This window comes from Octodon degus, unplaced genomic scaffold, assembly GCF_000260255.1.
Source record: "Octodon degus isolate 3935 unplaced genomic scaffold, OctDeg1.0 scaffold00198, whole genome shotgun sequence".
Taxonomy (NCBI): domain Eukaryota; kingdom Metazoa; phylum Chordata; class Mammalia; order Rodentia; family Octodontidae; genus Octodon; species Octodon degus.
The window spans coordinates 1,927,895-1,952,824 of NW_004524774.1; the positions used below are offsets into that span (position 1 = coordinate 1,927,895).

General features: G+C 36.1%; 1 protein-coding gene and 1 pseudogene across 5 annotated transcripts in view; one reads left to right on the top strand and one right to left on the bottom strand.

Moving 5' to 3' along the window:
• The window catches only part of Diaph2 (diaphanous related formin 2), an 890,957-nt gene that overhangs the window by 154,786 nt on the left and 711,241 nt on the right, over window positions 1-24,930 (top strand). The gene's annotated exons all lie outside the window — the stretch shown is intronic.
• LOC105743973 overlaps window positions 23,562-24,930 on the bottom strand; it is a 2,395-nt pseudogene continuing 1,026 nt past the window's right edge.

Genomic DNA, 24,930 nt, shown 5'->3' on the forward strand with positions numbered 1-24,930 from the left:
GGACCTGGGCTAGGACTGGGTCTGGGGCCTCCAGGACGGGGCAAAAATTCCTACTCGGTGGTCGGGGTGTGGGAGATACTGCGGAGTGGTGGGGGGCGGCCCTATGGGCTGGAAGAGGATCTGGCTCACTCTGCACCTGGGTTGGGACTGGTCCTGCCGGTGCAGGGTAGCAGGAAGCTCTCCGCACGCTCACCGGACCTGGGCTAGGACTGGGTCTGGGGGCTCCCGGAACTCGGCAGAAAATCCTACTCAGCGGGCGGGTTTGGGGAGGCACTGTGGAGTGGTGGGGGGCAGCCCGAGGAGCTGGGAGAGGGTCCGGCCCACTCTGCACCTGGGCTGGGACTGGTCCCGCCGGCGCAGGGTAGCAGGAACCTCTCTGCACACTCACCGGACCTGGGCTAGGACTCTGCCTTATAGTTTTAAATCATATGGCTGAATTTTCAAGTTCTATATATTATGTCTTGTCTGTGTAGCACTTTCAAAAGAATCTGATGTTACTGCAAAACAACGGGTAAATTATTAGCTAAGGATTTGAAGAGGAGAAACAAGCCAAGGGCTTGAAAAGGATTTTCTGAATAGCAAATTAACAGAGCTAAAGAGACTATTGAAAAAAATATTACATTTTGAGTGTATTAAACCACAATCTAAGTTAAGAGGACATGTTAAAGTAAAAATAAGAATTAATGTTTTAAAAGATGTGAAGAGAACTACTTTTCAAGAATAGCCAAATGAATTGTGTTAGAGGACCCACTTAGCTCTTTCATACTTTTTGGTCTTAGGACCTCTTTGTACTTGCAAAATTATTGAGCATCACAATGAACTTTCCTCCAGTGTTTTGTTTGTTGCTGTTTCTCAGTTTGATTGAAAGCTGAGACAAATTTAAAGCACAAGAATATACAGGGCTCAGTGGTAGAGCATTTGTGTACAATGTGGGTGAAACTACAACCTACATGTAAGATCAGAAGTAGAATTGTTAAGCTAATGGTAGGCAAAGGAGTCATATATTAAATGCATATGAAGTGAATAAATGCATTTTTAGATAGGGCTGAGTCTACGTGTTCTGGTCACTCACTTGTGTGTCTGGTCTCTGGGTCACTGAAAGAGTTAATTTTGTATAAATCGAGGCCAGCCAGATAACTCAGCAGAAAAAAACACCTGCTTAGGCAGGAGCAGGCACCAGGGTTCACTCCCCAGAGTGCCATTCTGGACCCGCTGCCAGGGTGTGCTGAAGGTGACTGAGACTGGGCGTGGTGGCACACACCTGTAATCCCAACGCTTGGGAGGCTGAAAACAATAAAATCTCTATGAGTCCGATGTACGTAGAGAGACTCTTTGGACCCTGTAGATCCTGTACCAAATATGTTTAACAATTTTGTATAAATGGGCTCTTTGTTCCAAACATTGAAGAATCAATTTATGGACAAAAGGAAATGGTTAGGAGAGTATGTATTGGAAATGATAAAAAAAGATTTTCATTATTTGTCTTGGCTTTATATAGCCAGGCAGCGTGAGCACTGTTTCGGTGGGGGGCTTATTTTGTAGGAAATAAGTGAAAAAATAAACTGATTTATCTAACATTTCTAATGTTTTCTGCAGATGAGGTAAAAGTCCAAAACTGGCAAGTAATTTAGCCTACCTGCATCCTTGGAGAAATCATACTTCTCTGACTTTTCTCATCATAACTTCTTATTCTTTGTTCTTCTGTTTTCTTTCTCATTTGTAACTTTAACCAGTTGTAGCTCCATTCTCCACCCCTCCCCACAGGCCAATCTGAAATCCTATTCGTAATAAGTAAACAGGAACAGCTGCACTATTTTATCTCATTCAGTATGCTGGGTTCCATCATACTGCAAAAGGAAGTAGAAGATGCTGCATGGCATATTTGGAAGCACCATCCTTCACTTCTAAGCACATCTGTTTGCCTACAATAAATCTCATAGCCACACCTAACTTTTAGGGGTAGGAAAATATAGCCTACCATTGTCTCTCTGAGGAGTAACAGAAATACTGGTGAGCAACAATCATTAGTGAGATTGTAATTATAGTGAAAAACATAGACATATAATTCACTTTTAAATTTTTGTAATGTGTAATATATCACATATGCCTAGTTTCCTTGTTGTATACTTCTTTTTAACGTTCCTTAAAAATGTATCGTTTCTTTACATATAGTTTCTATACATGATACCAGGTATAGTCTTAGAAATGCCTGGTATCAACCTTGCAGGTATTTTGCTGTCTCCTCATGTTGCCATGCTTTTTTTTTCTACCAAGGTTTGAAGTTCCTTTATTAGAAATAATTTCTTCATAGTATGAAGATCTCTTTAGTTAATGTTTGCTTTTTATTGATGCCCTCTGGGCCTGGGTAACCACAGACATTTGTACCTCTTCTTCCAAGATCCAACCATCTCCACTAGTTTGGGAGGGAAGGATGCAGTCCAGAGGAGAAACACCCAGTTCTCTGGGAATGGGCCATAGTATAGTTAATGACCCAAAAGCAATCCAAATATTGGCATATAAAGAAAACTGATTAATAGCAACTATTAACCACCATGGAAATAGCAACAAAATCAGCAATGCTACTAGCCTGAAAGACAAATTGGATATTGACATGCACGAATAACAATAATGTGTCGCTTTTACCATAAGGAGGAAATACTTATAGCATAAACACTGAGAAAAACCGAATATTGACATACAATAAATATCTACTACATCCAACAAGTATAATTTTACTAGCAAAAGAAAATAATTGAATAGTAATATAGATTTAACTATCTGAAGGTTAGTAACACTTATAGTAATGCTTAATGATTATACTTGCACAGATAAGGTGTGGAATGAGGAATGCAGGAAAAATTTTTGAAACACTACGCAATAGAAGACAACAGAAAAGTGACATTAATGATCTTATTCAGAAGTAAAAGAAAAGTAATAGGATTAGAGCAAGGTAACCAAAGGAAAAAATGAAAAAAGTAAAGAAAAAAAGATAAAATAAATAATAATTTAAAAATAAATAATTAAAAGGTAAAAAATGGGCTGGCGACATAGCTCAGCAGACAAAGTACTTGCTTTGGCAAGCTCAGGGACCAGGGTTCTATCCCCGTCTCACATGCCACACCGGCCCCACCCCCATGGTGCGCTGAGTCAGTGACAGGGTACAGGCGTGGTGGCACATGGCTGTAATCCTAGCACTGGGGAGGCTGAAAACAGGAGGATCACCACCAGTCCGATCTGTGTAGTGAGAAATACAAATACACAAAAGAAAAAAAAAGTTAAATAGAAAGACAAAAAAGAAAAACAAAACCCAAACTCTAAAAAAGAATCAATGAAAAAGAAAAAAACAATGCCTTTGTAGTTTTGAGTGCATCTTTTCTTTCCAGTACCTGCATTTCTGGAATCCAGCAAGACACAATATTCTCTGCTACCTTTATGGCTTGAGGGCTTGTGAGGTGTTCCTTGTCTTCCTGTGACACTGTTTACTGACATCCCAGCCTGTGGTAACCTTACAAGCCTCGGTGTATTCTTGCTTATGGTGGTAGATGGGCAAGCAATCAGAACCCTGATCCATGCTTAATGTAGACTGCAGGATGAGCTTTCCAGGACACCAGTAAACATTAATAAACTTAGACACTTTCTGCTTCTATGACCTCTGAAAGCCACACAGGCCAGTCTTGGATTCTCACCAGGGAGGCCAGGGCCATGACTTCTTCATTATCTAAGCTTAAAACTTCTCAGGGGGTCTACCTCTAGTCCACTAATGTTCTCTGACTCTCTGCCATGGCTCCATGGCTGTGTCTCATCTAGTCACTACTCGAATATAATAGAAACCCTGAAGTGGTTTTTTACTCATTCTGAGCTCTATCTTAAAATAATCAGCAGCTTCCCAAAGTGGCACCTGATTAAATACTCTCTAGGGATACAGTGGCTGGTGCACTGTTTTTTTTTTTGTTTTGTTTTGTTTTTTCTAAAGCCAGCCTGTTCTGGGGAAGGAATCTCTTTTAGAGCATAATTCTTACTGTTCCTGCAGTTTATAATAACGATGGGCTTGTCTTGGGGAAAGTGTTGCTTGCCTGGTCCACTATTTCTCCCTGAAGCCACCAATCCTGGGGGTTATCTTGTGTTTGTCAAGGCAGGTTCCCCTTCTTGAGAGCCACAGTAAACCTTCCAGAATGCTTCGTCCATTTCTCTCTGTTGTCTTTTTCTCCCATTTGTCTGGTTTCTAATATTGCTATCTATTTCCTACTTCTGTTTTTTTTTTCCTCTTCACCCAGTTATTATTGTCCAGGTATCTGGATTACAGATTACAGAAAGGCTGTACAATATTTTGTTACTGATTGCTATTCTTCTATTTTCATCTTCCTCTGTGCTTTATATTCTTGTGAGATAATATTTATGCTCACAATTTACTAAACCTATGGATAATCTACTATTAAACAAAATGTTTCAATGTAAGTATAACCTCCTGAAATCAAGTACATTCAAAATGTGCCAAGCAAATATATCTTGGCTCCTTTTTGCTTCATATTGGGAGATAGTATTCCTCTGGAACAAATGCAGATACATCTTGAAAAAATATTTTGTAATATATGTCATATTTTTCCTTTCTTTATAGTAACTATAACCTTTTACCTTTAATAGCTACTCAAGCATAATTAATGAGCTTATGCAAATGACCACATACAGCAATAAAAATAAATATCAAAATCTATTTGGTGAAAAGCAGGAGTTTATAAAATACAAAATGGTAGATATTTTCATTTATACCGAATATAGAAGGAATTCCTTTTTGCCTAATATAGAAGGAATTCCTTATTTAAATTTAAGTGATGTGGTATGTTCTGAAAAATGACGTCTTAGTTTCTTTCTTGTTGTGGAAGCAAAATATCCAACGTCAAAAATGAACGGTGTAGGGCCGGGGAGATGGCGCAGTGGAATAAGCGCTTCCCTGGCAAGAGCAAGGGCCTGAGTTCAATCCCCGGTTCAGAAAAAAAAAAAAAAAGATTATAAAAATGAACGGTGTAAAAGTTTATTTCAGCTCCCAGTTGGTAGTGATTTAAGTCCATAGTAAGCTAGTTCCAAGACGAGGTGTCATGGCAGAGGGGCATTGCTGATAAGAAATAGTTCATGGTGTGGAAAGAAGTCAGGGGTGGTAGTGGCAGCAGCAGCAGCAACAACAACAACAACCTACCTTTTACTTTTATCCCTTCCAGGCTACAAGTCTTTCTGCAGTGCCAGGCTTTTATGTGGTGTCACCCACTTTATCTACATGTAGAAGTATGCTAAGTCCAATCAGTGGACTAATTTAGGGCTGTACACCTTCAATCCCAGTATCACACACCCTAGATCCAGTCAGCTCTGAAAAGCCCCCTACCTATAAGCACATGAGCCTTTGGGGGGACACCCAGGTACAAGCCATAGCAAACATGTTGTTTAGTAAGCATTGCCTTTTACTTATCAACTGTATCTCCAAATAATGATTCTTAATCGAACGTGAAACAAAAACCTGAAGGAGTAGTGAATGGAGAAGTGGGATTAGAAAATCCTGCTTTTAGTATATAGACTAATTTCATTCTTTCAGCAATACCTCTGCCAAATAGAGAAAGAAAGCTCTCTCCTCTTCTCTGACTTTCTGGACTGACCACAAGAGGGCATTAAAAGCTCCTACAGATTCTTGGGTTGGATGAAAAAATCCCTGTTTGGTGATTGCAAAGACCTTTGCGAAACAGAAGGAATTGGGCATTTTGTAGTCACCGTTCATTTTATTGTCACTGTTCACCTTGCCCTACGCCATCTGCTATAATCAGAAACAAGATTTCTCTATATTTTATAAATTATAAGCTTTTTTGCATTAAAAGTATATTATCAGATATTGAATTACGTTTTAAATTTAAAATGCTTTTTTGAACTTGGCAAATATTTGCCTTTATAAAAGTGCTGTTTTGTTATGAATATAGTTTTCTACTTAGATTAAAAAATGTAAATTCATTGGGTCTGGAAGATAGCTCAGTGGTCTAAGTGTCTGCCTGGAAAGTATAAGGACGGAGGTTCGATGTCTGGTGGCCCCGTGCTGAGCTGGCCACTGAAAGTGGGAATGGTGGTGCATACCTGTAAGGACTGTATAACCCAGTAATTTATAGAACTTTTGTTATCTAGAGCTTCAGGTACTCACAAAATGCCATTAGGTTATAGAATGAATTTTCTAGTGATAAATGACTATTCACAACGGAATATTGATTTCCATATAATTATATAGGTAGTTATACTTCAGTTTATTAGCAAACCAGTCTTAGATTTTTGCATAATTTAATGAATATAATTAATGACTAACTATTCTTCTTTCTTCTGATAGGCTAAGTAACCAGACTGACCTTGACTAATTTTTTATACTCATTACAGAATAGAAAAAATTAACTGCAAAATATTATTTTGCATGATGGCCCTATTTTTTCTCAACTTACAATCATAGGCACTTGATTAATTTCATTTTAGTTGAGCATTACAGGTGTATTTAATATAAAGAATAGAGACATTCTATCAAAATAGTTTTAAAGGAATAATCAGATGTGAAAATATTTCTTTATTGGCATGCTTCAGAGAAAAGTAATGTCACTCTGAATTGGCAGTATAGATATTTACTAGCTTATTTTTAAATATTTTATCACTTCATTGTTAAGCAGTAATTTCTTTTCTATCTTTTTGAGACAGGGTCTCACTATGCAGTTCAGCCTGGCCTTGAGCTCACTTTGTAACCCAGGATGGCCTTGAATTTCAGATGATCTTCCTACCCCAGCCTCCCAAATGCTGGGATTAAATGCGTTTGCCACCATGCCCAGCTAACAATATTTCATTTTGTGAAATAATAATATAAAAAATCTGCACTGTAAGTCATGTTAGATAGTGGCCATTTTGCATTGCAACATTACAACTAGCTCCCTGAACATATTTTATATCCTTTCATCAGTTGTGTCTGTATGTCTGTGTGTATGCATGCACACACACACACACACACACACATATAGCAAAGCCAAAAACTAACTTCAAGGTAAGATAATGTTGCCTCATAGTTGAGAAGAAACATCACTAACAATAAGTAAAGCAAAACAAAACCCAAAAAACTATTTAAGGCAATTTGACTCCTGAAATATAAAACCATAATTTTTCCAGTTCTTCTTTTGTGCCTAGAATAATTCCTTAAAATGTGAACTTCTCCAAAGTTTGATTATAATATTACAACTGAAAAGTGAATCTGGAGTTTGGTCATAAATCCTTTATGCTACTTTCAGGAATGTATATTTTATATGAAATAGGAAAACTCTGTTACTGAAAAAAGAGCAGATGTTTTTAAGCATTGTTAGCATATTAGACCTATTTGGTTATACTTAATTCACTTATGGCCTTTTGCATTTGTTTCCTATTGTGAAAATAGAGTATATTTGTCCCATTAATTCTTTATTTCTTTGTTTTTGTTTTGACTTTGTTCCTTGAGACAGTGTCTCAAGACTGGCAAGTCTTGAAGCTGAACTCATTGTGTAGCTCAGCCTGGCCTTGAACTCATAGCAGTCCTCTTGCCTCAGCCTGCTGAGTACTGGGATTGCAGATATTTGCAACTCTACTGGGCTTGACTTCTTATTCCTTATCAGTAAGAAGGCAATGTCTTAGTTACCTTTTACAGTTCTGAGACAAAATACGCAGCACCCAAAGTTAGAGTAGGAAAAGTTTATTGTTGGTGATAGTTTGTGGTGATTTTAGTCCATAATTGACTGGCTCCAAGGCAAGGTGGCATGCTAGTGGGGCATTGCAGGAGAGAAACAGTTCATGGCAGGTAGAAGGCAGCAATGAGTAAAGTACCAAGTAATAAGCAATAGTAGCAGCCTTGTTTCTGTCACTTATATTTCATCTAGGCTATCTACCTTTAAGGCAGGTAGCAGGCACACCTAGGGTGGGGCAGCTTGTATCTTAGCACAACATTATTAGTCCCAGTATCACATCCTTAATCTGAGAGTCACATACCCTAGATCCAGTTACCTCTGACAAGCCTCACCTATGATCACATGAGGGCTTGAGGGGACATCTAGATCCAAGCCCTAAGAGGCACCACACTACTAGTTTGACAGATAAATTCATTTGGCAGTTACACTTCTCATGTGCCTGAGCATAGAATATATATGTATGTATCTATATCTATATCTATATCTATATCTATATCTATATCTATATCTATATCTATCTATATATATAATTTTTGTGTTGCAAAATTCTAACTCAGTATTTAAGTAAGCTGCCCAGAAAATTTCTTGTGGTAAGCTCCAAGACTTGTTTTTGAACCTAATTTGTATTTTTTTCAAATGTCCTTGTTGGTAGTAAACCTTTCTCTTTTGAGAGTAGAAGTAAACGCTTGACAATAGCAATGATTTTTTTCTCTTAAATGTGATAAAAACGATGCATGACTAAGTTTCTCAAATCGTGACCTTAAAATATAAAGCAATGAGACATGGTTTATTGTTTTTTGGTAAACTGTCCTTGAAGGTAATTTCTCCAACCACAAAGGATGTTCAGAACTGTTTTCAGCAGTGGCAGCATAATTACAGTAAGTGTGTGGCCCCTTATATAACTATGATAGGTAATGTAAACTTGGAAGACTAAGTTTTGTTTGTTAAAAAAATGTTACTTTATCATTCCATTTTGTGATGCTAAAGTAAATCACTTTCGTGTCATTATCTAATTGTATATATTGTTTTAAGAGATGTAAAGAAATATTTTATTAGAGTACCAAATTACACCATTTATGTTCATTTCAAGCATTTGATCATTTCTGAGGGAAAATTACAAAACTATTTAGCTCACCTCAGTTTCTATAGCACAGCCTCTAAAGTCTCATTTCTTTTAACGAGGCTGTGTGGTTGTTCTAAAGGAATGATTGAAATGAAAAGAAATGAGAGAGTCAAACAGTATACTGTAATAGATGAAATGGAAAGTAATTATGGTAATGTTGACTCATTATGAAGCTCTAACCATTTTTACCTTCTCATTTCTGTGTGGAAACCTGTGCAGCTGAGATGCTGAATAAGAAATTCTTCTACAAATGAGCCTAGAGGCATGTTTCTAATATTGGAGCTAAGCCTATGCAGAATTGTAATGAATTTCCCTAGTCAGTATTTAAATGTGCTATCACAGAGGTAGTTCTCTTGACAGAAAATTTGGATTCTAATGTTTATGATCAAAATTTTAGTTAATGTATTTGAATTTTCCTAGCTGTATATAATTCCCATTTGTTAATTGAAAGGATAAAACTCCTCTAAATTCCTCAGTACATTATAAAATAGAGTGAAAGATTTTCCAAGATGTACTGATATACATAAAGTATTTTCAATAAATTGTAAGGAGGAATTAATGACAGAAAAATTGGGAGAACAAATAAGGTAGATAAATACATTTTGTAAATATATGCTTGAGAGCACTTTATGAGAGGCAGGTCTAAATTGCTCATTTAACAAGTTTAGTCAAAGTCTAAACACACACACGTATGCATGCATGCATGTATGCACTCATGCACAACTGCATACATATACATAGTATATATGCAATCATCAACATACATGGAGATATATGTTATGTTTAAGAACATGGGAGTTGGATTCAAGCAGGCTTGATTGAAATTAAGTGTTCCTGACTTCAAAACAAGCCTTTATTGTCAGAGGATTTTTACAGGTCATTCTCCTAAATGATTATAGCCTTCCCCCTACTGTATTTACTTTATTTTCCCCATATCACAATTTAAAGCATTCATATTTTACTCATAATATAATGATATTTAATGCTCTTACCTTTTATAACTAAAATGTCCTGCTCATTATGGAAATAAAATATTGTGTGAGGTCTCTCACTATGTTATATCACCAACTCTAATTTAATTACTTCTTGGAGAAATAGTATGTTGTCCTTTTTAATTTAAAGACACTATTTTTTTTCTATGCTGATCTGACTTCTAATACAATTTAATTCCTAAAACAATTAAATACCTAACTTTTGGTAAATTGAGTTCAACATTAAAAATTTAATTGAAGGGAAAAATATTTTACTTTGAGCTGAACTTGTCATTCCTACTGCTAGTATAAATTCTTATAATACACTTCAATTTCTTTTCTTTAAAATTAGTGTTGATGCTTGTAATGTTCTTTTGTATTTTATGGTATTTAATAATAGTTTGGTATTTACTGTTAGACGTTTATATTTGGATCTCTCTTTTTTAAGATTTTGTTATTATTCCCTACAAAGAAGCAAGCCCTAGTTACACTTTACTGTTAACACTGAAGTCTTTATAGCATAGAATTATTACACCAGAAGGAATGTAAAAATTTCATCTATGGCAGAACTGTCTAGGATAAATATAAGCTATATATGAAATTTTAAATTTTCTGAAAACTGCATTTTAGAAAGCAAAAGAATCAGATTAAATTCATTTTAATAATATATTTAGCTCAATATATTCAGTATAATTTCAATATATAATCAATGTAAAATTATTGATGATCTATATTGATGTATCACATTCTTTGTTTTACTAATGCTTCACACCCTGGTGTATTTTTTGTATTTATGGCACATTTCAGTTTCAGCTAGCTGTGTTTTAAGTGATTAGTTGCTCCATGTGAATAGTAGCTATTGTATTGGATAGATCTACATTCTTGATTTATTTTTCATCCTTATATCATTGATGGTATGGCGTTCTGGAAATAGTACTGGTTCACCAAGCAAGGCATAACATCCAAGTGAGACAAGCTACCTTCTTCTGTAGTTTTAGAGAGGAAATGCAACCCATGATATCCTGATTGGTCCCCCATCTGGGATAGGGATTCTTATATTGTGTGCAGAACATCACTGATATGTGTTTGTCTTCCTGATTTTACTTATGAAGAAGTGAGGCACAGATTCATGAAAGGCCTTGTGTTGTATGATAAAATTTTCTCTCAGATTTCTTTCCATATTGAAGCTACCTTTTCCCACTTTGTGCCTTGTGGAGACACAATTTTCCTTCTGTTTTAGTCTAAACCACTTAATGTAATGTAAATTGTATCTATATACAGCTTGATCTGTACATCTATTACTTAGGTAACTGGGGTCCATACTCTCAGAAAGAGATTAAGGTAGTTCTTATAGAACCCTGGATTGGAATCTTAAAAAAGATTGTTCTGTGTAGAGTAATCCTGGTCCTCCCAGCCCTCTGTCTTTATTTGGAATATGTCTCTCACACTTGCATGCATTCTTGCATGGAGCCTTTTCCAGAGGCCACACCAATTTAATCTTGGACTTTCAGCCTCTAAAACTACGCCCTCAGCCTTAGGTATCTATTATAATAATGAAAAATTGACTAATATAGCCTCTATCTCTTTAAATATCTACTAGCCATTTGAACTACTTTTGAGGAAGGCTCAATCAATCAGAATCAGAATTAATTGCATTGCATTTTGAACATAAATTACCCATGTATTTTCTGGATTTTAAAATATCTCCCTTACCCTTTCATTGATTTGTAATTTTTTTTGCCCCTTTGAGCTTGTCATGTAAGCATATATATAGTCCTTCCTTTTCCTTTCATACAAGTATTATACACTTAACAAATAAGGTAATGTCAAGTCCATCATATTAGTGTTCAGTGGGAGTAGATAAATCTAGAACTGAGAAAAGGAGAACAAGGAAAGCAGGAATCGAATGTTTAATTGGTCCTTATTTCAAATTATAGTGAATTATCTTCTGAAATAATCTCCTTTTCCATTCATAGTTCCATCGTTTTTAGGTCAGAACTTTTAGTAGTGATTCCCAGATTGTATCTCTTATTTCCTAAAAGTGCTTCAGAAGTAATCATGCTTAAAATAAAGCTAATCCTGTGGCTCTTTGTTGTCTATCTAGGGACTAGTACAGCAAAATAGGAAGAGTGTTCCAGGTGTGGTTGGCACACACCTGTTGTCCCAGCAACTTAGGAGGCTGAAGGAGGAAGACTGCCTGTGCAATGCCAGCCTGAGCAATGTAGTGAGACCCTGTCTCAGAATGTTGTGAGGGGCTGAGGATTTATCTCAGTGGTAGAGTGCTTGCCTGGCATGAGTGAGGCTGTGGGTTCAATCTATAGACATCTCTCACCTCCCCAAACAAAAGAAAAGTGAAGTACAGTGTCCTTCATGACCTGGTTTCAAAACTTAACTACTGTTAAGTTTTTAGTGAATCTACTGTCATTAGTTTCTTCCATGATACCAATTACCCACAAAGCTGAACAGTAAGACCACTAGCTTGTTTTTCTCAATTTTCCAATGTAGTATAAACCTTCATTCCCTAGTTCATAATTTTCTTCCTTCACAAGTTACCTTTTGTTCCCAAGGTCCGTAAAAGTATTGTAACATGTTGCCTCGGTTTTCCATAGTGCCCCTATGTCGCAATTATTTTGTATTCTTATAATACTGTAATTTACAAGTTTCTTGCTTTTTACATTGTGTGTCAATTTAATATCTTTTGCTTATTTTTGATAGTAAACTTCTTTGACTGAAAATAAACATAATAGCCATTTATTGTGCATATAGGAGGTAGGTATATTTTAATAACTGCAATCCTAGCACCAGAGTAGTATGTAGTAAATATACAGTAAATATTTCTAGACTTGCTTCTTTTGAAACCCACTGGAATTCCTCTGGGGATTCTAACTTAGCAGTTCCATATGGGAAGAAAATGGCATGTATTAGATGCCAGCTATGTGCTTTGAATACATTATTTCATCTGGTAATGGCAGTAACACTCTGCAGTTGGTGGAGTATCACCATTTTACAGATGAAATGTAGCCAAGTGATTTAATTATCCAAATCACTCACCTAGTAAATGGTAGAGCTGGGATGTGAATCCAGGTGTGACTGAAGAATGCCTCCTTAGACTTTGGATAAAGAAATACAGTTTGCTAGAGGTAGGAGGTAACAGTTTTTGCTAACTAGATCAACTGATTCAAGCATGACAGGTAATATAGTGCAGGCATTTCCATTTGACAGTCCTTACTTCCCTTCTGCAAGTTTAATTGTGTTGCTCTTTCCACTTTCCTGTGTTAGCATATACTAAACTTTGGGAATATTATTAGTACTGCACTCATATGAAATGTGAATTTGTAAAGATGACTACAGAAGGAAAGAATCTTCTAATTAGTTAAAAATATGTATTACACAATTTATATGAGTACATCATAGTAGCACAATAGCATTGCATAACAAAGGGGTTTAAAATCTGTTTTGGTGGATATATGAAAGCTTACAGTAATTAGCTAATTAGTATAACAATTTGTCAATGATAAGGTACTTCACATATACTTGGGAGCATTTGAGAGGGAGAAGAAAACTAGAATTGCATGGCACAATTTCTGCAACTTACATTGCTTTGTGAGGTAGGTCACCAGAAATCTGTAAATTGAAGCTTTAAGAAGTTAATTCATTTGCTTAAATTCTGAAGTAAGTGGCCAAATAGCATACAAATACATGTTTCTCTGGACCCCCCAAAATAGATATGCTAAAAAGTAATTTCAGTATTTTTAGTGCACCATTTGTTACTCGATTAAGGTTATTAGCAAACATATTTTATAAGTACAAGGATGATTTTCAAAACTGCTCTATCAGTAGCACAAAATATATGCATTCATAATTCTTGACTATACATACTAAATGAAAACAGTAATCATTTAAGCCATCACCAAGGGGCCGGACAGATAGCTCAGTGGACTGAAGAGCCAGGCGCAGCAACCAGTTCCATCACCAGTGAGCCATGCCAGCCCTGCCCCTAGGGTGTGCTGAAACAGCACCTGAGACTAGACGTGGTAGCGCGCCTATAGTTCCAGCGCGTGGGAGGCTGAAAATAGGCGGATCACTATGAGTCCACTCTGTGTAGTGAGACCCTGAACACCCTGTAATAAAATGCATAAAAACAAACAAAAACCCGTCATCGATTACTTCTTTTCTAATGTGATAGAAATCCATTTTTTAAAAATTTTATTTGTGTGTGTGTGTGTGTGTGTGTGTGTGTGGCCAGCTCAACCCACCAGGGGGCGGGCTGGCTGGCATGTGGTGCTGGGGGATTGAACCATGGTCCCTGTGCTTTGCTAAGCGTGTTCTAAGTAGGTGCTTTAGACCACTGAGCCATCTCACCAGCCCCGATTACTTCTTTTCATTTGTGTATAAACATCACATAGATAATGTGAATTAATTTTCATTAAGCAAATTTGCTTTACTGCACAAAAGGTAATAGTCACTGTCACACTTTTTAAATGATATTAATACTTTTCACTAAATGATTTGTTTTTTGTCTTTTTTAAACAAGTCAGATTTTTGTTGCAGTTCAATAAAAGATACAACAAAAACAAATACCATTTGTCATAAGTATTAAAATATTTATTGATTTATATACAACATCTGAAGATCTAATTGGTTAATTGATTTTGTCAGGTAAATTCCTCACCCACTATATTATGCAGTAATAGGTACATTTCACCTGGTTTTGTGGATAACAAATGCTAATGGGCCTGAAAGATTTATGTCTATATGCAGATTTTTTAAGGGATACTTAGCATATCGCAGAAAGAGGGGCCATCTCCTATCATATACTAATCATCTGTGTCCCTCCCCCATTTGAAAGCACTTGACATCCTATTCATTACACAAGCCAGAAAGCTTTAATATTCTTTTACAATTTAGTTTTGAGTGTGAAGAATAATATCTTGCAATTTATTTTAAAACATATTGGTAAGGAAAACATATTTCTTTGCATCTCATCATTAATCTGGTTTCACATATGGGCTAGTCCCACTCATCTTGGAGGCACTTAATCATTAAGCATTTTTAATAGCAAAAAGCCCTCCTTATAAAAAGATTTTTTTTTACTGTCATGAATTTCTCATATTTCTTTCTAGATTGCTTAACTTGGAAAGTGCTCTAAATATCTTAAAGTAGCACTGGTTTTTTCTTTCAAATTGAAATGATAGCTCACACTGCTTGTCTTTTATAATTGGAATAGTGTTTACTAGATGAATTATCTCTTTAGAGATATTTAGGTACTCAATCCTATTCAAAACCACACTGATTACATTTCATATAGCACTGGATTGACTACCTGATTAAAATAACATTAATCCTGCCAACACACACCAAGACTAACTGCTAGAGGAAAAAATAACTATCAATAAATCAAGGGACATCTTGGTGGGCTTTCACTGTGTGCATAAGGAAAGGCAATTATTGATGAAACACTGTTTCCTTGTTCAAAAGACAGGGATGTCTTACTCTTTTTAAAAATTAGATGACTCATAAGTTTTGCCTCTTTCTATTTCTGTTTCAGTGGAGTTTTATTAACAAGTAACTATACCATGTCCAGAAGAAGAGAAATAATACACTTGCAATTATTATTTGTGGCACATGCCATTCTTTGGAGTTCTTGATACATGTCTGACTATAGTGAGAATATTTTTATATTTCATCCTTCATCTTTGTTGTTGAACTAATTTTATTTGCCATAAAGTTTAAATTAAAGCAGACATTGTATTTATGTGCAGTTGAGAAAAGTTTTGGCAGTGATAGAAAAAGATGATCTATATCAATCAGTATATTTCTTTAGGTCTCCACACTTGCACCATATTGTATATATTGTGTATGTGTCCTGCAATATGCACAGAGTTAAACTTCAAACTGGAGGGAAATTTAGGAGACTACACTTTTTAAATAGCATGAAAAAGAAATACATGGGGATCAGTGTGACAAAGAGGTAAAAGATCTGTACATTGAAAATTAGAATACTCTGCAAAAGGAAATCAAAGAAGATATCAAACTATAGTAGGATATGCCTTGTTCATGGGAAGGAAGAACTCGCACAGTGAAAATGGGCATGCTCTCAAAGTTGCTATAAAGATTTAAAGTAATTCCAATGAAAATACCCTTTAGCATACCTCACAAAAGTAGAGAGAGAACTCCTAAAATTCTTGTGAAAACAGAAGACCTCTAGAATACCAAAGACAGTTCTGGACAACAAAAGCAAGGCAAGGGGTGTCACAGTCACTGACTTGAAATAATACTGAAAGCCTACTGTGTTACAAACAGCATGGTACTGCCAACAAAACAAAACACAGACTTGAAAATCAGTGGGACAGATTAGAAGATGTAGAAATAACTTCAAACAGCCACCTGATCGATCGATCGATCTTTCTTTCTTTCTTTCTTTCATTCATTCATTCATTCATTCTTTCATTCTTTTTTTGTATTTTAGGGAAGGGTCTACAGGGCATTCAGGGTCTCACTACTAGATTGGATTTGTAGTGATCCACCTGTTTACAGCCTCCCAAGAGCTGGGATTACAGGCCTGTGCCACCACACCCAGTCTCAATTGCTGTGTCAGCATGCCGTGGGTGTGGGGCTGGCACAGCAGGCCAGGGGATCGAACCTCCAGCCCCTGCTCCTGCTTGTAGGTGCTTAAACCTCTGAGTTATGTGACTGGCCCTCAGCCACCTGATCTTTAACAAAAGGGCCAAACATATTCCTGGGAAGAAAGATAGCCTCTTTAATAAATAGTGCTTGGAAAACTGGCTTTCCACATGCCAAAGTCTAAAAGTAGACCCATGTCTCTCATCACATACTAAAATAAAATCAAAATAGATCAAAAATCTAAATATTAAAACCGAAACACGAAAACTGTTAGAAGAGAGAGTAGATGGAACTATTGATGGCATAGGTATAGGCAAAGATTTCATGAACAAAACCCTGATCACATGGGGAAAATGCAGAGAATCAACATCGGCGATTAATCCAATTACAAAGCTTTTACATAGCAAAAGAAATTTCCAACTGAGTGAAAATACAACCCATAGACTGGAAAAATGTTTAGCCAGTTGTCCCTCATACAAGGGGCTAATATATACGACATATAAAGAATCAAAGAAATGGACATTGGATTCTTCCTCTGAGAAGAAATACAAACAGTAAACATATATGAAAAAAATGTCCAGCATCACTGATTCCAATTAACAAAACATGGGGATTTCACCTAACTCCGGAGAGAATGCCTATTATAAAATAATCAACCAATATCAGGGGCTGGAGATATAGCTCAGTGGCATAAGTGCCTGCCTGGCAAGCACAAATGCCCAAGTTTGATTCCCAGTATAAAACAAACAAATAAAAAAATCAATAACAAATTCTGGTGGGGGTGTGCAAGAAATGAATCCCTTCTCCACTTGGTGGGAGTGTAGACTGGTATAACCTCTGTGAAAATCAATGTGTAGATTCCTCTTCCTCAAAAGACTAGGACTAGAGGTCTCATTTGACCCAGCTATTCCCCTTGTTGATATCTTCCCCAAAGAGTTAAATTATAGTTCTTAAAGGCATGTAACTAATTTTGGTGCTCCATTTCAAAATACAGTGTGAATTATGTCTGAAATCATAATTGCTTTTGGTATTCCAAGCTTCAGTTCTGTGTAGCACTTGTTTGGTATAGTCACTAAGACTGTTGAAAATTCAGGACTGTCTAATTGAATTAAAAAATGTTAATCTGGCCCGGGGAGATGGTTCAGTGGAATAAGCGCTTCCTTGGCAAGCACAAGGGCCTGAGTTCAATCACTGGTTCTGAAAAAAAAAAAGAACAATTTAGGGGCCAGGGAATTGGCTCAGTGGAATAAGCGCTTCCCTGGCAAGGGCAAGGGTCTGAGTTCAATTCCTAGTTCCGCCAAAAAAAGAAAAAAAGTGTTAATCTGCCTTTCTTGAGAGCACTTTCAGGATTAGTATGATAAATCTGTTATGTGTGCATTGCCTCTCATTTTCTTGTGGTCAGTCTATTCTTTTGTCCCTATTCTTACACCTTTGTCCTTTATCCTTTGCTGCTGCCTTTGTGAATGAAATGACCATATATAAAGAAACAATACATTATTTTAAATACCTGAAGAATAATTGTACAAAAGAAAAATTAAACTTGTTCAATGTAGGTGCAAAATGAATAAATAGAGCTAAAGCCTAAGTTACTGACAAGTATATTTTATATCAATAAACTCAATAATTAATAACCCAATAGCCTTGACTTGGACCAGTTGCCTTAAGAAGCACTGCGTAGAATGTTGAGAAAGCATGGAAGTGTTCTGGGAAAAAAAACGGTGTGTGCTTTGGTACCAGGTAGTTCTGTATTCCAATTTCGGCTGTACCTTGTTTGGAATAGCTGAAGTGGATATGTGTTAACAGTTATGGAGCATGGAGCACAGAGTGCTGGAGGAACAGCCAGAGGGCAGGGAGCATCTAATGTGAACAAGCATTTCAACCTTGAAAACAAGGGGTATGTGAGGTGCGCTATTTGATAGGTAGAGGGGTTTCATCTGGCATGTAGTGTATAAATAAACGTGCTACAGTGGTTGAGTAGTTTTTCTTTTCCCATTGGAGAGAAGGCTCTCTCCAACCTCAGCTTTCTGCATTTCACCTTCTGCCTTCATTTCTTCATCTTGCACCATCTGCCCCCCACCCCCAAAAAAGTTTGAGAGCCATACTGGATGTGGCAGTACCTTTTAGCAGCCAAGTGAGTCACTAAGAGGTATAGAATCTTAGAGTTCTATAGTGTCAGAGCATGGTTTCCTGGTGTATGAATTAAGATATCATGTGAAGAAAACTCCTCAGCACAATGCCTGGCATATAGTAGTTACTTGGTGAATGGTAGTCTCTCTGTTTTTATGAGTGATCAAAGGTTATTCTTTAAAAAAAAAAACCAAAAAGGGCATTCTTTAGGAATATATTGAAAGACTTCCCAAAGGGAGTGAAACTAATTCAGATAAGTTGTATTGTCCCATTTACCTTGCTGATATGATCCTGTATTCTTGATATGATCCTAGTTTATTGATAGTGAACATTATCGCTTTCTCTCAGTATGTTATACTAAAATAAGCTAGCAATTCATGAGGAGAAAACAGGATTCATGTTTCTGCTCTCCAGACCCCCATGGACTTTGTAAGTTAAAACATAAGTTTTCATATGAGAAATTATTATTATATTTATTCTTTTGTAAACCACTGCTTTGCTTCTTCTTCCACTAACCTGACCTACATGATCTGGAGCTCACATAGCTTTTGAGGCCATCTTTGACGTTCTTATTCCTGCCATTCCTAGAAGTGTGAATATTTTTTCACAAATAGAAGTCAGAGTTTTGTTGAATAAGTAAATAACAGAAGTTGAGCTGTTTAGCAAACAGCTAATTTATTTTTCAGCCTGTTGAATGTGAATTGACCATTTGTTCAAAAGCAGTCAACATTAAGCTATTAAAGTAATTTTCATGTCTGCCTTGCTGATATTTTTGGGAAAAAGGAGAATCATGATAAAATGCATTGACTTTAGTTTGCCTTTTTGAAGAAATTCTTAAAGAGCACATGCTTCTTGCCTGAGAGATTCTTATATGCTAAATGATAGTTACCAGAATGGTAATGGCTTTTTTCCTTCAGCGTTTTGAGAATCAGAGTAAGTTAGATAAAATGATACCCTAAAATATAGCTTCATTTTATGCTAATAATACTGTCATTTGTGGTGGTGGTGGTGATGGTGGTTGTGGGGTGTGTGTGTGTGTGTGTGTGTGTGTGTGTGTATTTTGAGATGAGGTCTCGAGTTCAGGTTGGCATTGACCTCATTATGTAGCCCAGAATGACTTTGAGTTCACACTCATCTTCCTGCCTCAGGCTCCTGAGTGCCGGGATTGCAGGTATGTACCACCACCTGGTTCATTTGTTGTTCTTTGACTGTGAGAATAATTATCTAGGACATTATCCACTCACAACTATAACTTTGGGGTAATAGGTATCTGAGTTCATTTAGTGTATTCTTAGACATTTTCTTTTCTTTTTGTTGCTTTCATTCTTTGAGGCTGGCATGTGAAAGCCTGAACATTATTTTGAGTTTGTTCACCTGAGGTGCTTCTTACCCATAAGATACCCCCTATTTGTATAAGGACAAAGCAGTCATATTTTTTCATTATTGCTACTAAAGTTAATTTTTACCTTGATTTATACATTGGGTCCTTTTACTCACTTGCCATTTGTCAGGAGTAGGCAAGATCATTCCTAATAAGTGATGACTGGCAAGATCTTTCCTAATGAGTTATGAAATTTCCAGAGATTGGGAATACTTCTGAGTTGAAAAGAAATTTAAATAAATAACAAACTACTACTACTTCTACTCACTTGAAGCACCCAAAATACAATTGTTCAAAAGAATGTAGTAACATTTTTGTGGCCTATAAAAACACTTCCTTAAAAAACATATAGCAGGTTAACTAATTTTTTTTTTAGAATAGGACAACAGAAGTACACCTATAGGATAGTTTCTCATGTTTTTCACTCCTGTTATTCAGGTGAAACGCCTGGAAAAAATATTTTCAGGTTCCTTGTGCTATTTGCATTCTTAGGGTTTATGCCTTACTTATTTAATCAGATCCTCCAAGTGCAATAAATCCTGTTGACCTTATAGTATTAACTATAACATGATATAATATTTTATATTTACATAGTTATTCTTCTAACTAAAATAGAATTGTTTTCATGTTTAAAGTAGATGCAATCCAGAGGCAATTTAACTACCTAGATCATAACAGTAATTAATTTTATTGAACACTTACTTTGTGCCAAATATTGTTCTGAGTGTCTTGTATATCTTAAGTTCCTTGTCATGACATCCCAATAAAATAAGCAGTGTTTCTATTCCGTTGTATAGAATCCTATACATAAGCAGAGGAAATTCAAATTTCTAAAGACTTACCACTGTTTACGTGGTTCTAACATACCTGCTTTGACTCAACAATACATTCTCTTAATCATTATTTGGCACTGTGATGCTAGAATGCCACCTGAGCTTTTACTATTTGATTATTTCCCTTTGTTGGCCATTCGTTCCCATGAAAACAGAGAAAAGGAAAATATAAAGGCTTGAATTTTACCTGTTTTAAGATTATTTTCCCCATAGTGTATGCCTGTCTATGAATTGTCTGAGGTTAGTAAGAATTCTTATTATGCCTTCTGTTTTTAGTCATAGTATTTCCTTCATGCTCTGAGGCACACAGTGCTTGCTATAATTTTCAAATATTGATTTTCTATATTTATAAAAGTTAGTTTAACAGCAAGTGAGATACAAATAATGTTGTTTGGTATGCTGCCTCAATTCTGAGACTAGGCAAGGAGAGGAGTGAATATTTTGCTTTTAACTTGCTACTTTTTTGTTTTCATTTTATTTTGTAGTAAGGTGAAATGATGTTATTTAATTCTGATGATTACCCTGAGAAAGGATCAACAGCTTGTTTCCTAGAATATGTTCATTGAAGCAGGAATGTGGAGACTTATGTTTCAGACATGGTTGTGCCAGCACGGATTTAAAGATCATCTCTAATAAACAAAAATAGTGTAGCCATTGAAAACTTAAAGTGAATGTTGAATTCACTATAACTGCTATGGTTTGAGTGTATCCCACTTGTTGGACATGCTGCAAATTCAGTTCCCAATGCACTAGTATTGAGAGGTAAGACATTAGAGCGGTGATTTTCGTTAACCTTGTAATCACAGAAAGAGGTTTGTTATTGCTCAAATAGGCTTGTGACAAAAGGAAGTTTGGGGCTTCCTTGCTGCCACCTCTTGTGCATACTCTCTGCATATTATGATACAGTTCAGGCTGTCCTCTTCATGCATACACTGCATGAAGGCCTTTGCTTAATGTATGCTCCTCAATCCAGGACTTTAAGTCCTTCAGAATTATGAGAAATGAATCTTCTTATAATTTCTTTGTAAATTATCCTGTTTTTATTATTCTATTATAGCAGTGTAAAATGGAGTAAGGCAGCAACAGGGAGTCATCTAGTTCATCAGTATCTAGATTCTGAAAGAGAAGTATTTGTTCATGTATAAGATATTCTACTATGGTGAGTCACATAGCATACTGATAATTATGTTTTTTCTTTTTTTGCTCTGGTAGCTTATTTTTAATTTAAATTTAATACTTTTTTTTTTTTGCGGTATACGTGATTGAACTCAGGGCCTTGTGCTTGCCAGGCAAGCACTTATTCTACTGAGCTATCTCCCTGGCCCCCAAATTTCTTTAATACTGTTTGAATTTGAATGTATATTACCTATTTGTAAAATTTTGAATTTTGTATTATCAGTTCTCCATTTCATATTTCAAATTTGAAATATTAATTTAATTTAATTGGTTGAAATAAATATACATCAGCTTCTTTTAATTCATTTTCATTCAAATACTTTTTTAATCTGACAGTGTCCTAGGCTGTGAATATTTCAAACACATGAAGAAATGTTTCCTGTGTTTCAGAGTTTTTATATGTAGCCAGTTAGTCAAATTCATCATTTACTAATGCTTGGTTTTAAGAAATATTCTTTTTGAAGTTTTAATGCTGTACTTTTCTTGTGAATCTATGTCAATTTAATAGAAATTATTTTGAATATAATGCTTTTAGTGTGTACTTAGCTTCTAAGATTTGAGTTACCTTGTCTTTCTTATGGTATTTTAAGGAATATTTATTTCTACCTAATTCCTAGTTAGGACAGCTGAATATGAATTCTGCAAAAGCAAAGACTCCCCCTACTTTTCTTTTGCTCTGCCTCTCCATCCACTGTGACTCCCTTGAAACTTGTTTTTCCCAAAATGAGAAAAACATTTCCGATATAAGATGCAAACTCAGTTAATGATCCTTTAGTAATTTGGCAAATAGAATTTTCTATGCTTGCATTCAGAGAGAATTTTTACTGTAACAAGTTTTCAGTAGAAATGGAAAACACATAATCTATAACAAGTTTCAGGTAAATAAAAGTGCTTTAATTATTTTCAATCTCAAAACAATTGAGAGGTGAGGGCAATTATATCCTTTTTTGACATCTTTACTACTGGAAGGTTCAGAGAGGCAGAGTGACTTGCCCTAGGTCAATAGATAATAAAAATTGAGGAATCAAGACTTTAAGGTGTTCAGGCTATAAGACCATTCAAAGTATTGCCTTTAAGCATTCTTAAGACCCATATTCTATACAAATAATTTTATTTTGTTATGAGGCACAGTATTATGATGCAGTTCAGGCTGTCCTCAAACTTACTATTTAGGCTAGGTAGCCTCGAACTCGTAGCAATCCTTCTGTCTCAGCTTCCCAAATGGTAGAATTACAAGAGAGTGCCACTACTAATGACTAAATAATTCTATTTTTCTGATGTTTGAAGGCCACAGAGATGAGCATTAGGGATGAAGCTGTACTAAAGTTTGCCCATTAGTCACATTTTTATGTGTACTTTTCTCAAGCATAGGAAATAAGTTTTATAAGCAGTTGCTCCAAGGAGTTTTAAACACTCTGTAGATATAAATTATGAGTTTAAAGCTACTTTTTCAAAGAACCCAGTGGAACTTTATTTGACATGGGTACAACCATGGCCAGGGGAGAACAAACTGGAAAGACAAGGGTCAGGACAGAGGCCTATCTAACCTATGATGACAAGAGGCAGGTCTCGTATTGAGTGACAGTTATGCTGGCAGAATTCTTCTGGTGTCCATTACTTTCGGAATTCCCACTCTCTGTTGTCCAACAGACACACCTGCCCTGTTTTTAGCCAGCAAGAGATGCAGGGAAAGTGAAAGACATGATTACAGACTCCCCAGGCCACGGTGCATTCTTCTGATGTTGCGATGCCTGGTTGGCTTGGCACTCTATGCAGAGATCCATAATATGGTTTCTGCAGATGGCACAATTATGAACCACAATGTCCCAGGCCCACAGTGCTACCGTGTTCCACTTTTTCACTTCAAAACATTTCTTGCCTGCACTGCTGTTGGTGCTGCTTGGAGTATCCACATCTATCGCTGCCACCAGTTTGGAAACACACGGCCCATCTTCTGCCCTAAAGCTACTATTATAGTGTTTATAAAATATACACACATAGACACAGACACACATGAGCGCTCGCGCACACACACACACACACACATCGATATCATTATTAATACTAAATTTAAGTCTTGAATTTTCAGATTACAGCACTGTTCTGAGTGTTGTTTTAAAGTTTTTGAACATAAGGACGGCAGAGTTTTCCTGCTTTTCTACAAATTTTTCTTAGTACATGTTCATAGTACATAATGATTGCACTCATTGTGTACAATTGCTATATTACATAACACATTTCAGTTTTGTCCTTTCTCATCTATCTTCTCCTTTTTTTTGCCAGCATTGGATTAATTTATCTTAATAGTTCTTATAAAGTTATTTATCATACATATGACTTAACCTCCAGACAAACACACCAAAAAACATATAAAACACATAAGGCAGTTGTACTAGAGGTACACTTAGATACATTGTTCATGCGGTTCCAAAACTTTTTCTCTCACTTTTCTTCCTGTTTATCTTTTAGTGTGCATTATATTTATGTATTGAGTTTCTCATATAGGAGAAGCCATGAAGTATTTAAACTTGTGTTTTTGATTTACTTCAGTTAACTTTATAGGGTGAAGGTGCATCCATTTTCCCGAAAATGGTTCAAGTTTATCCTTCTTTGTGGGAAAGTAGTACTTAATTCTATATAAATACAACATTTTCTTTTATCTATCCACCTGTTGTTGGGCACATAGGTTTTTTGCAAGATTTGGCTATTATGAACTGTGCTGCTGTAAACATGGTTGTGTATATATCATTTCATTATGATGTCATTAACGTTCAGGGAAATACCTAGAAGGGAGTATGTAGGTCAAATGGAATTGCTATTTTTAGCTTCTTTAGGAATCTCTATACTGAAATCTATAGGGTTGTACTAGTTTATTATGCTTCCATCAACAATGCAGAAGGGTCCTCCCCCACTACACAGGCTCTTTATAATACCAATGATTTCTGGAGTGATATGGAAACTTAGTGAGATTTTCTTTTTGTGG